This window comes from Crinia signifera, chromosome 3, assembly GCF_055691185.1.
Source record: "Crinia signifera chromosome 3, ASM5569118v1, whole genome shotgun sequence".
Classification (NCBI taxonomy): Eukaryota; Metazoa; Chordata; class Amphibia; order Anura; family Myobatrachidae; genus Crinia; species Crinia signifera.
The window spans coordinates 180,691,827-180,703,881 of NC_139219.1; the positions used below are offsets into that span (position 1 = coordinate 180,691,827).

The window sequence follows — 12,055 nt, forward strand, 5'->3', positions numbered from 1 at the left end:
TTATCACAAGCAACTTTCTAAATGCAATAGTCAAAAACCAATATATTTTTTATATTACGCTGCAGGATCCTGATGTAACCATTTTTTTCTAATTTGTTTCCACTATATATCAAATCTCTTACAGACCTCAGAATGTAAATGCCAGAGCGGGTAGTTACTGTTTAGCAGCATGCACAGGTACAGCTGTTCCTTTACCCCTGCAAGAGCTCAGCAACACAAACCATAGGAAATCTGTTTCTCCTGACCCAGCCAGCTGTGCTGTGAGATTTTACTTTATGTTACCGAGCTAGCCAATGAGGTTCTGGTGGGCGGATGTACAGTAGAGGCCGGGTTTTGTGTCTGTCAATGCAGCTGCTTCCAGGGAGGTCTCTCCCTTTACCTCTCTGTCTCTCTTGTGCTTATTCACTAAGAATGGATTTATTTCTTGCAATTAAACAGTGGCTGTGGGATATTGTCACTAATGCTTGTGACACAGTGTGAGCCAAGCACCACCTTAATATAATGAATGGATTAGGATGTGCCAGTGCTGTCCTGTTTCTTGAGATGCTGAATGGAGAATGTGCATCTTGTTGAGCAGCATGAAGCTGTTGCCCAGGAGAGTGCTGTCTGGAAGAGGAAGCCAAAGATTCTGTGTAATCCTAATCTTCCTGTAAATGCTGGCGGAGAAGCAGAGGAATCCCAGGTTAGTGCTACACAATCGCTGCATTCCTATTTCTTGTGCTGGGTGAGCCACATCTCACTGAGCTTTCCCACACACACACCCTATATATTTAATGCTATACACAAAGCATCATGGCAGAACGCTTTACCCTGATACATTGATAAAATGTATTATTCAATAATCTGTTATACTTACACTTTGACATTTTCTATTGTAATATTATTGCTGGGATAGAGCGGCTGGCACTACCTCTGTATTCAGTGAGATAATGTATAAACCTGTGTTTTGCACTCCTATCATGGTATGTTTGTAGAAGCACATACGTGTCAGCCAGTGGCTGTGTTGTTCCAGCAATTGCCTTGTGCAACCTGCCTGTAATGAAGTCTGCAGATCACAGCACCTTCTATATGCTGTGCTCACTATTCCAAGTGCGAAGAAGGTGTTGCCAACACTCGCATTGGTAATGTGGGGGATCAGAATAGGGTTCGCATGATTATTATAGAAGACAATAAAACGTACAGTAGAACAATACACAGTCAGGTAGAACAATATATACACATATAAAGACATCATTGTCAGACTACCACTTACATTCCTCCAGCTAACTATGTACTGCCCAAGAAATAATACTACAAAAATGTACATTATTAAGCCTGAAATGATAGCAACTACCATACTTACGTTGTTCGTGGGATCTAAGGCCGGACACTTCTAGTTAGAAATTGCAATATTCGTTAAGGTTATGATGAAGACACTCAGTTGATGTGACCCAACCTTATTATAATGCTGTGCATTTCCCTGCTAGGATGCTCCCATAGTGACTTCAAGCAGTGAATGGGAAATGCGGCTTCCATGTGACAGTGGGCTTTAGCAGCTGAAGTGCTTCCCGGCCATAGGCACAGAATGTGCACATGCCACGCACAGGTAGGAGTTCTCACAGGGGCACTACACCAGGTAGCATGTGAAACACCAGGCTTAGGGCCTGATTCAGACTGGCTCACTAGGCAGCGTACCTAGTGAGCCAGTAAGCGCCACCCTGACGCACCCCCTCAGTAACACACCATGTTACGTTCCATAAAACACATCCCCTTGCATGCGCCCAAAGTGGAGAGAAATCATTCAACGGTCATTGACCATCGAATGATTTCTCTCCCCTTCGGAAATAAAAGTCAGTATGAACTGACCTTTATTTCATCCGCAGATTGCCGAAAAGTCAGCCACCCCCCCCCCCCCCCCCCAGCAGGCATCGACACGCCTGCGTTCTCAGGGGAACGCCCAGCACTTTCATTGGGATGCCCATAAAATGCTGGGCATTCCCCTGATGCCAACCCCATTCCCTTTCCCTCCCCTACCCGTGCGCCTCAGTGCGTTCACACAGGTGGTCTGCACATGCGCAAATATGTGCATGCGCAGACCACCCACCATCAGAACAGGGCTGAATTTGTCCCCTTCCGAATGGGTCTGAATCAGGCACATAGGGTGCTTCTTTTAACTGGCAATATGCAGCACAATTGAATCATGATGGTGACAAAGGCCATTCACAGGGCAAGATAGAGTGAATGCTTGCCTGGTTACTTACACAGATTTAAGCAATGACTTTCTATATACTATGGGCCAGAAGTATCAAGCTTCAAAAAGTGATAAAATGGAGAGTGATAAACAACCAGCCAATCAGCTCCTGCCTGACATTTTTCAAACCCAGCCTGTAACATGACAGTTTGCAGCTGGCCATTTATCACTCTCCATTTTATCACTTTTTGAAGCATGATACAGCTACAGGTCTGCTGGACCACCGCCCTGCATGTCCACGTTTGCATTTATGATCTCTTTTTAAAATGATTTGTGTTATATGTGTGATATGTGTTCTGTAAGTCTAGGAGCCCGATTCAGACCTGATTGCTGCTGTGCGAATTAGCAGCGCGCCAGCAAACAGGTAGAAGGCTCCCACTATAATGAAATGTGTTAATGGATGTGCATGCCTAGGGAAAACTTCACATCCAAGCGAATATGTCAAAATCCATTCTTTAGACGCTCACCACTCATTGCAAGCTCAGAGTAGCCGGTGACTTACTCGGCGGATGCGATGAATACAGGCTTATCCGGGCCAGAGATGATGTCACACAGCCTCCCCTAAAATGGTTGTGCATGCCTGGCCTTTTCCTAGGCATGCCTAGTGTGTTTTTGGACATGCCTGCTATTTTATTAGCACTCCCACTTTACAGACTGTTCCCACCCCCAGATGCCGGTTTCCTGTCAATCACCTTGGCTAGCAAAGGAAAAAAGTAGCAGGATTTCTTCACTAGCAGGCGCTTACGCATGTCCAATATATCAATAATCGGCCGCCGTGCCAGCAGCAGTCAGGTCTGAATTGGGCCCTGTGTGCATAAAGAATAGTAATGCTAAATATTCGGGACTTTAAGCCTACGCATATGCACATGCTACTGGAAGACCATGGGCCTGTTCACAGCAATGTGTATGATTGATTATAGGCTCATCCTGTCCGGTGGATTTGATAAAGTATGCAAAAAAAGGATTCATTATTAAAATTTGTTACAAACATGGAGATCACCAATTACTGTGCTAATATATGTATTTAGATGTTTTGTGGACCAAAACACAAAAATATTAGGAATTCAAATAAAATGAGGATATCAAAGGGCAAATGCACCAGCGTAAATAGGTCTGGACTACAGTATACTTTCTTCGGCATAGGGCATGATTCTGGTTGACTCTGTCCCAATGTGCCCATCCTGCCACCACCCCCCCCCCCCCCCACCCCCGCTATATCCCCTCACAACCATACTAGGGGAGAAATCCTTCAATGGTTGCTGACCATCCGATGATTTCTCCAGGGCTTGCAAATATAAGTCAGTTGAGACTGACTTATATTTTGCGGGCTCCGGGACGTAGACCGGGTGGGCAGCTGACGCCATGTGACATCGGCCTCCCATCCCAGGCACACTGCGTCACGTCTGCATTTGCATGGGAATGCCCAGCGTTTGCAAGGGGATGCCCATGAAACGCTGGCTGTTCTCATGTGCCACAACCGCCACCAACCCCTGTCCTGCCTCCCATGTGTGAGCACCACACTGACTGTGCAGGTTGGCGAAGGTGCCCGTACAGAAGCCCTGCAGTACTTCACCATTGGTCCCCCGTGTGAACATGTGGGGGACTGATGGAATTAGAATCAGGGCCATAATTATCAATCCAATTTATTTACACTGAAGACCACAGCTTCAATTAAAATGCTTCTTCACATCACTGGGGCCGTAATTTAAATTCCTGACAAAAGTCCTATTTGTATGTATGTTCTCTCTGGGTCACACACTCTTCTGACAAACCATTAATAAATATATAACTGTGCAGAGAAAAGCAGTGTTTAATTCATATACCAGTATCTCAAGTATAGACTCCTTCAGTAAATCTAGACCTGGAAAGCACTGAACGCAAACAGAAGCATAAAGTATGTATTCCGTAAAAGTTTCTAAATAATCCCATTGTTCTGCATACCGACCTGGTATGAAGTAGCATCAGTTGCACCTATACAATGTCAGTACCTTGCGTGAACAACTGATGCTACGTCTGTCTGTGCAGAATCTAGTCCTTCACAGTACAGGTCTTAAGAGTAGGATCAGTACTAATTGCAGGCGATAAAAAGACACTTCATGTTATGAAAAATCAATGTAATGCATTAACAAGTGAGTATTATATACTGTGCAGAAATGTGTATTTCACATTTACAGGCTATTTCCATCTTCAATATATTTTTTTATTTTGCTTCCCTTCCCTTAACTACTCTCTTCTAGCAGATTTATGGGAGTACCTGCAACATGCAGACGGGGCACTCTTTTCCCACTGTATTCAGACCTGATTGCACGGCTGCTAATTTGCAGCTGCCAGTGATCAGGTAAGTACCGCCCCGCTAGAGTGAAATCCCGCCTTGTAGATTAATGTGCTCGCAAATCTAACCGCTCACAATCGCAAGATTTCCCCACTGGTCAGTCACCACTGATCGCAGGCTCTGGGTAGCCCTGGACTTGGCGGCTGCGATGAAATCAGCCTGATCGAGGCCAGAGCTAATGTCATACACCCTCCCCTAAAATGCTTGGGCCTGCCTGCATATTCTCTAGGAACACCTGCGATTATTTCGGCACGCCTGTTTTCTTTCTTTACCACCCCTAAATTGCTGGCTTCCTGTTAATCACCTTTGCAAAAGTGAAGAAAAAAAGTATCAGGATTTAATTACAGTACGGAGTCGCACACGTGCATTGCGGCCCAGACACATGGTAATCAGCCGCTGCGCAAATTTGCACAGCAGCGATCAGTTTTGAATCAGACCCATATGCTTATTACTCCTATAAATGTAATCAGATCATTCTATTGCTAAAACGAAGAATGCAAAATTGCCGTTGGTAGTTCCTTAAGGCCCATACACACTGGGTGACTTTGAGCTGAAAGTCACTCAAAATAGCAGGTTTGAGCGGCTTTCAGCTCAAAGCAGCCCAGTGTGTATGCCCTGACGATGAGCGCTGCTGCATCATCGCCGGGAAAGCCGTTCATCTGCTGGTATTATCAGCAGATGAGCGGCTTTGAGGACGATTTTGCATAGCTCTGCACTATGCAAAGCCGTCCTCCCCCCGCCGTCGGCGCCGGGCAGGGGGAAAGCCGCTCAGTGTGTATGCACAGAGCAGCTTCCCCCCCCCCCCCAGCGATTAACGCAATCATCGCTGTCCATACATGCTGGGCATAGTCGCCCAGTGTGTATGGACCTTTACTTGAGTGCTTACTAGTTCCTGGCTTCACAGTGTTATCTTCAATGGCAATATTTACAAATATTGTACACTCCTACAGACATTTTGTGGCTGATTAGGTGTCTAAGCATAATGCACCGTATTTTCCAAGCGGCAGAAATATTGGGGAAGCTACTGTATCATGAGCAAAAGTTTTAAAACTGCCTAAATTTCAAAAAGGAATTTTCGTTTAGAAGGTGCACCATGCAAGAGAATAGTTCACATAAATGTACAAAATAGAAGGGGCAGATCTGCTGGTTTTTACTATAGCAAATGGAAAGGGGTAGCAGCAAAATCTCTTCTCCTATGAGTCTGGGAGAGTGATAATGGCAAGTGACATTATGGGGTTTATTTACCAAGATGAGAGTTCTATTGCAGATAAATTGGTAAGAGGTAATGCTGCCCATAGCGTGTGTGTTTTACCCCTCAGGATAACACATCCACCTCTTTGCATACAGTCAGGGTAACACACACACACACCTCTGTGCATGCATTCAAGATGTACAAAACCATGCTGCACTGCATATGGGGCAAATGTAACATAAACAGAGAGATTTAGATTTGGGGGAGGTGTTTTCAAACTGGGCGACTGAGCGAAAGCAGCTCAGTTTTGTCAAGCCACCCAGTGTGTACGGGGCAGTTATGAGCACTGATGCACGCTCCCACATCATCACTGGCCCTACCGCTCATCTGCTGGTATTTCCATAGCATCCTGCTATGGAAAGTCATCCACCACCCAGGAAAAAAAAAAATAAAAAAAAAAAAAATCGCTAAAACAGGAAAAATTTGGTCAGAGCAATTTTCAGCCCAGCCATTTTCCCCATCATCGGTCAGCATACACACTGGGCAAAAATGCTTAGGTAGTAAAAACACTGATGGTGGAATGTACAATGTATTGCAATTTGACTGTGATATCCCGCCCATATGTGCATGCATACCACCAGAATTTTTAACACAAGTATGAAGGAATACTTACCCACTGAGGCGGTTCGTCCAATACAGAGATCTTCCTGGGTTTGTGATGGTCCTAATGTACATGCATGGCTACCAGCCACCTAAAGTCACAGGCGAAGAGAAGGGAGTCTTCAGGTTTCTTTACACGGACTTCTTGCAGAGGGTTGGGATCGTTTGGTCTATAGCAAGTCGGTCGACAAGCATTAGGTTGACACCGCTAGGTCGACATGGTTCTAGGTCGACAGTCAAAAGGTCAACATGGGGTTTTTCACTGTTTTTTGACCCGATTGTCGACAGTCGACATGGACACAGTTTCCAATGCACCGCATCCCCTCGCATTGCTCGGCACACTATTTTGTACTCCTACCATGCCCTAGTGGATGGTAGGGCATGAAATACCGCCTGTCGGCACATGTCGGCTCAAAAATCAGTGAAAAACCCCATGTCGACCTAGACACTGTCAACCTAATGCTTGTGTTGACCTAATGACCTGTCGACCTAGACCATATCCCCTTGCAGAAAGAAGCACTAAAGTTACATCTTCTGGAGATTGCTGCATATGGACATATATTGCAGCCCAATCAAAATCTTTGGGGCTTGCTTAGCCATTGGATCAATGCTGATATCCATATGTTTTGCAGTCAATCTAAGAAAGTGGGCACACTACGGCTGCAGACGTAAAGGGATTGGCAGTCTGCTTTTGTTCAATTTTTTTTTTTGCAGGGATGAGGCGGTGGCAGGTTCCATTTCCAAAAATGCAGACATGTCACCTCTGTTTTGGGCCAAAATGGACAAACCCATGTTCACTGTAGGTGAGGCAGATGTAACATGTGTTGAAAGAGTTAGATTTGGATGAGTTATTTAGTTTCTGTGCAGGGTAAATAAGAAAAGACTGAATATGATATATCGCATGCGATCCTGCTGCCTGGAAAGGTCCTGGGTGACTCGAGGGGAGATTGCGTGTGACTTCTGTGAGGGGAGAAGTCGTCATAAGGTATGGGGGCCTTTGTTACACCACACTTAAGTTCGAATTGTATCAGCATGCCTCTAAATCATAGTTGCCTACAGTGGCGTAACTCCCGGAGGCAATGGAGACTTTTGCCGCCGGGCGTTAGCCATCAGGGGGGGGCACAGAGAGCAGGCGCAAGCAACACTACACAGCCCCCGCTGCAGCAAGAAACCCGCCGCTGACACAGCCCCCCCCCCGCGCCGCTGCTCTAATATGGTCCACTACAGCTGCAGCTTGCCGCAGATCGGATCTCTACAACGGATCCGATCCGCAGCGCAGCTACCCTCTATTGCAGTGCACACTGACAGCTCACACGTCAGGTGCCTGCTGCCGAGTTATCCAGGACAGCTGAGCGACGGCTCAGCTGTCCAATGCTATGTGAATCTGCAGCCTGCCGGACCCTGATTGGGTGGTGTGCAGGCTGCCTGGAGGAAGGAGGCGGGATCTCTAAAGCAGCAGGGGACCCGCTCTCAGTATTCAGCAGCACAAGTAAGATTGACTTTTACATTAAGCATTACATATAAGTGTGTGTATGTATCATATATATATATATACTGTATATATATATATATATATACACACACACACACACACACACGTGTGTGTGTGTGTGTGTGTATATATATATATATATATACAGTACGTGTATAGTATATACAGTATGTGTGTGTGTGTGTGTGTGTGTATATATATATATATATATAAATTATATATACATATATATGTGTGTGTGTGTATATATATATATATATACACACACACACACACACACACAGTATATATCAAATATAATAGTTTATATTTTTAGGTTGGTATACACAGTATGATATCTACAACTGCGGTGGGGGTTGGGGGGCACCGCTATCTTTACCGCCTCCGGGCGACTCATATGAACTTACGCCACTGGTTGCCTACTCACTCCCTGAAATAGCAGCAATCTCCCTCTCTCCCTCATTAGTCTAGCAATCTCCCTCATTTCACCTAGCCCACATTACACTGTTACATTTTTGGGGGAAAAGGAATGAGAGATAGATACATTTACATTGAATCATCAGCGCCATTTCCTAGCACTTTAGCAAGTATAATAGCGCTTACTAACTGCTTTGGGCTCATCTACATTTGGATATAAGCAGGGCCGGTGCTACCACTAGGCAGCTTTAGGCAGCTGCCTAGGGTGCCAGCCACTGGAGGGCGCACCATTTCAGCCCAACATTTAAATAAATTTTATCTCTTTGTGGCAGCAAGTCCCTTGAGCCACCGCTACTTTTTACTAGCATCACCAGCGACAGCCTGTGCTATGGAGCCGCCAGCAGCAGCAAGATCAGTAAGCAGCGATTTCACTCCCTCAATATAAGCAAGCAGCGGTTCCCGGCAACCAGTGGAGCTGGTGCCGGTGCAGGTCAGTGGTGGCTGCAACCACCCCCTCGTGGGTCAGGCGAGCGGCGCCCGCCCCCGGGCCGGACCAGGAGCTGGCTGGAACAGGCCGCATAGCCTAGCCTACCCTACCCTACTACACCCCCCCCATATTTGAAAGGATTCCTCTCAGATGTAGCAGTACACAGCCACGCTTCTAGGTGCAGCGTACACAATCTCTCCATATATGGAACTAGCCACATCCTTTGGGTGGAGCATGACATGTCCCCTCAATGGGGCGCATTGCTTAATTCTATTACCATCTATAATCTCCCTGAAACTAGTTTTCAAAAGTAGGCAAGTATGCTCCAAATTTTTTACATTTTGCCCAGGACTCTTTGTGCACATGAAAGAGGGCATGTCCTCATGCTTGTAAGGTGATGTTTTTAATCACGGAGGTTTGCCCAGAGATCTGGATTGGAACTCAGAGAGGAGTAGACAGGGTGCTACCAAAACTCTGATCCATCTATGGGACATTGAGGCCCACGGTTGGGACATTGGAACAATGCTCAAAGTGTTTATTTTTCCTACTGAAATTTGGACAGTTGTGATGTATGGTGCCAGGGAAATATGGCATTTTGATAGAGAAAACCAGAAAACGTGTAATTTAAAAGTGGAAACACTATTCCCAGCCTGGGACTCCCAGGATGCATACTGCATTTGAACAAAGCAATATGTTCTGAAGGCATGTATCCTAACGTGCTCATTTAAATGGCTGATTTGACAACTATATGTTCGAGTACAGCGTAAAGCATAGTAATTATAGGTTTATTTCACAGGATATTAATTACATTATAAGTGGATACTAGCTGTTTTACATGATGTTATAGTATTGTACTTACAAAAAGTACAGCTGAACTTCCATGCAGCGGCAGAGAGTGGTCTGACCAGACTCCACGCTCTGGTGACCATCGATGCAGATGCTGCTTTCTTTGCTGGCTCACCCACCGAAGACAAAAGCTCAACTCCACCCCCAGTATGTTTCAAAAGTCTCATTTAAGTATTGGCCATCGATGTCTACACCGTCGATGGTCAGGTCAGCGCTAGCCGGCTGTGTGAGGCTGTGCATGTGCAGAAAGTTTATGTTACTCAGCGAGCCAATGCGGTGCCTGTGGGCGAGGCGACAGGTGGTTGAGGCCGGGCGTCTCTGGTGCAGCTGCTGCCGGGGACTGGAGCTCCGAGTCCTATCGCCTCTTGTACTAATATGCACTAAGCATGGATTTCTGTCCGGCACTGATACAGCTGCTGCGTGATGCCGCCACCCCTACCTGTATCACGGTCACCATGCTGGTGTGATGAATGGGATGCGGCACGGGGAGTGTAGCAGGCGGCGTCGCCTGCCCGGGAGAGTGCGTGGTGTAGGAAGGAAGCCGGAGACGCCGCTGTACATTGTTGCTGCTCTTCCAGGTCAGTGCCAGCTCCAGTTATGGGATGTACTATGCCAGCTAGGTGGTCTCATCGTGCTATCTCTGCCAGCAGCAGGCAGCCGCAGCTTCCGCACACCTCTTCCGCTCCCTGCTGCTCGTATGTGCATTCATGTCTGTCCTAGGAGTAACAACTAGCTAGGTACTGCAGTGCTTTAAAATGGGGTTCGATCTTCAATGCTTCTAAATACAGTGTTTGTTAATGCATGGGCATGGCCTAACGTCACTATAGCCAGACACTGTATCCCCAAGCCGCAACATTGGTTATTTTGCTACTTGATGTACAATTGTAAGACTATATCTAATTGGTAGATCATTTGGGCTGGGCCATATTTTTCCTATGTTTCATGTGATTTTGCTGTGTGTCCTTAACACACAGCACTGTGTAATATGTTGTCAAATACTTATACCAAGACACCATACAATATACTGTATGCTGCAGATTTTAAGGTAGCACATCAAATCAAACTAGTAACGGATATTGTCAAGTTATCCATTGATTATCACCATAAATAAAATTACCATAAAAAAAAATAATTGGTGATTACCCTTGATAGAATGAAACCATTGATTTTTCAACCAACAGTCATCCCTGCTCTATTTCTGACTGGACAGTGGGCCGCTCAGAGGATGGAATGGGGTATTGGGGTTGGAACTAGGCTCTGTGTCATTGCCCAGTGAGAAAGGGAAAAACATTGCAGGGCTCTATGACAGTGGTGATGGACAACCATTGGATCCCCACCATCAATGATACAATCACCTATAAATGGCGGTATAAACATCCACACCTACAGCAGGTGGACAAATCTGTGACAGAGTATTTTGCAGTCGATAGGGGATGAGAGGAAAATGTTCATTTGGGGTAAGCATCCATTTCTAATCTAAAGTAAAGTTATGTGGATTTAAACCAATTAATTAACATTGTATAATGCTATAAATGCACATACTAGCCAAGACTGATTAACAATTTTCAGGTATATAGTATAAAATAGACTGGTGGTTTTAAATAAAGATTGCATTTAAATAAATGCCATAAGCGAGACTTCTTGTTGATTCTAGTCATTGGTCCCCAGCAGCGATGGGTAACCTGTGGAACTACATATCCCATCATTCCCTGTCAATATTATACTAAAACTGTGGCAGGGCATATTAGCAGGTGTGGTTCCACAGTAGATGGAGTGCAGTAGGTTGCCTAATCCTGGTCTACAGTATAAACATTATCAAGAAATGTCTGCATTTGTTAAGATCCAGAAGTTTTGGCATGCAAGCCATAGGTCTATGAAAAATTGGTTCACCTATTGTCCTGAATATAATCTATTATTGATACTTATGAAAATAAAAAATTAGGGGGAGACTTGGAGAGAGATCATTTGTTGTTGTTGTTGTTCTTACACAGCCTGTCACTTGACAGAAGCTAATACTGCTTTCTCATCACAAAAGGCAGGGTCGCACCGGGACTTTAAAAGTCCCGGTGCGACCCTGCATTTTGGGATGTTCACATCCCCTCAGCGAATTGGCATTATTGCCGATTCACTGACGTCATCCGAGGTAGGGGAGGAGGCAGTGCTTAGAGCTGGCTCTGCCTCCTCCATAGTGTGAACAGAGAAACGGTCACACTGCACGGCAACGAACCAGTAAGAACTCCTGTTTTATTTACCGATTCTGATTGCTGTGTTGCTACCCGTTTACGGGACCCAGTAACCCCTTTCACATCACAAACCAGTTTGTACCCGGTTTTTAGTGGCGATGTGAAAGGGGGTATAATTCTGCGTCTCAAATTTGGTAAATCTGCCCCTGATTTTGT

At 45.5% G+C, this 12,055-nt stretch overlaps 1 protein-coding gene across 3 annotated transcripts in view; it reads left to right on the forward strand.

Annotated features, from left to right (window-relative positions):
- The first annotated feature begins 313 nt into the window (after positions 1-313).
- GPR63 (G protein-coupled receptor 63) overlaps positions 314-12,055 on the forward strand; it is a 43,522-nt gene continuing 31,780 nt past the window's right edge. The window contains exons 1-2 of one of the 3 annotated variants that reach the window (XM_083177017.1): positions 314-682; positions 1,467-1,585. The gene's annotated coding sequence lies outside the window, so the exon portion shown is untranslated. Of the gene's footprint in view, positions 683-1,466; positions 1,586-9,868; positions 10,235-12,055 lie in introns of those variants that run through there. The other 2 variants (XM_083177016.1, XM_083177018.1) reach the window with 2 other exon arrangements.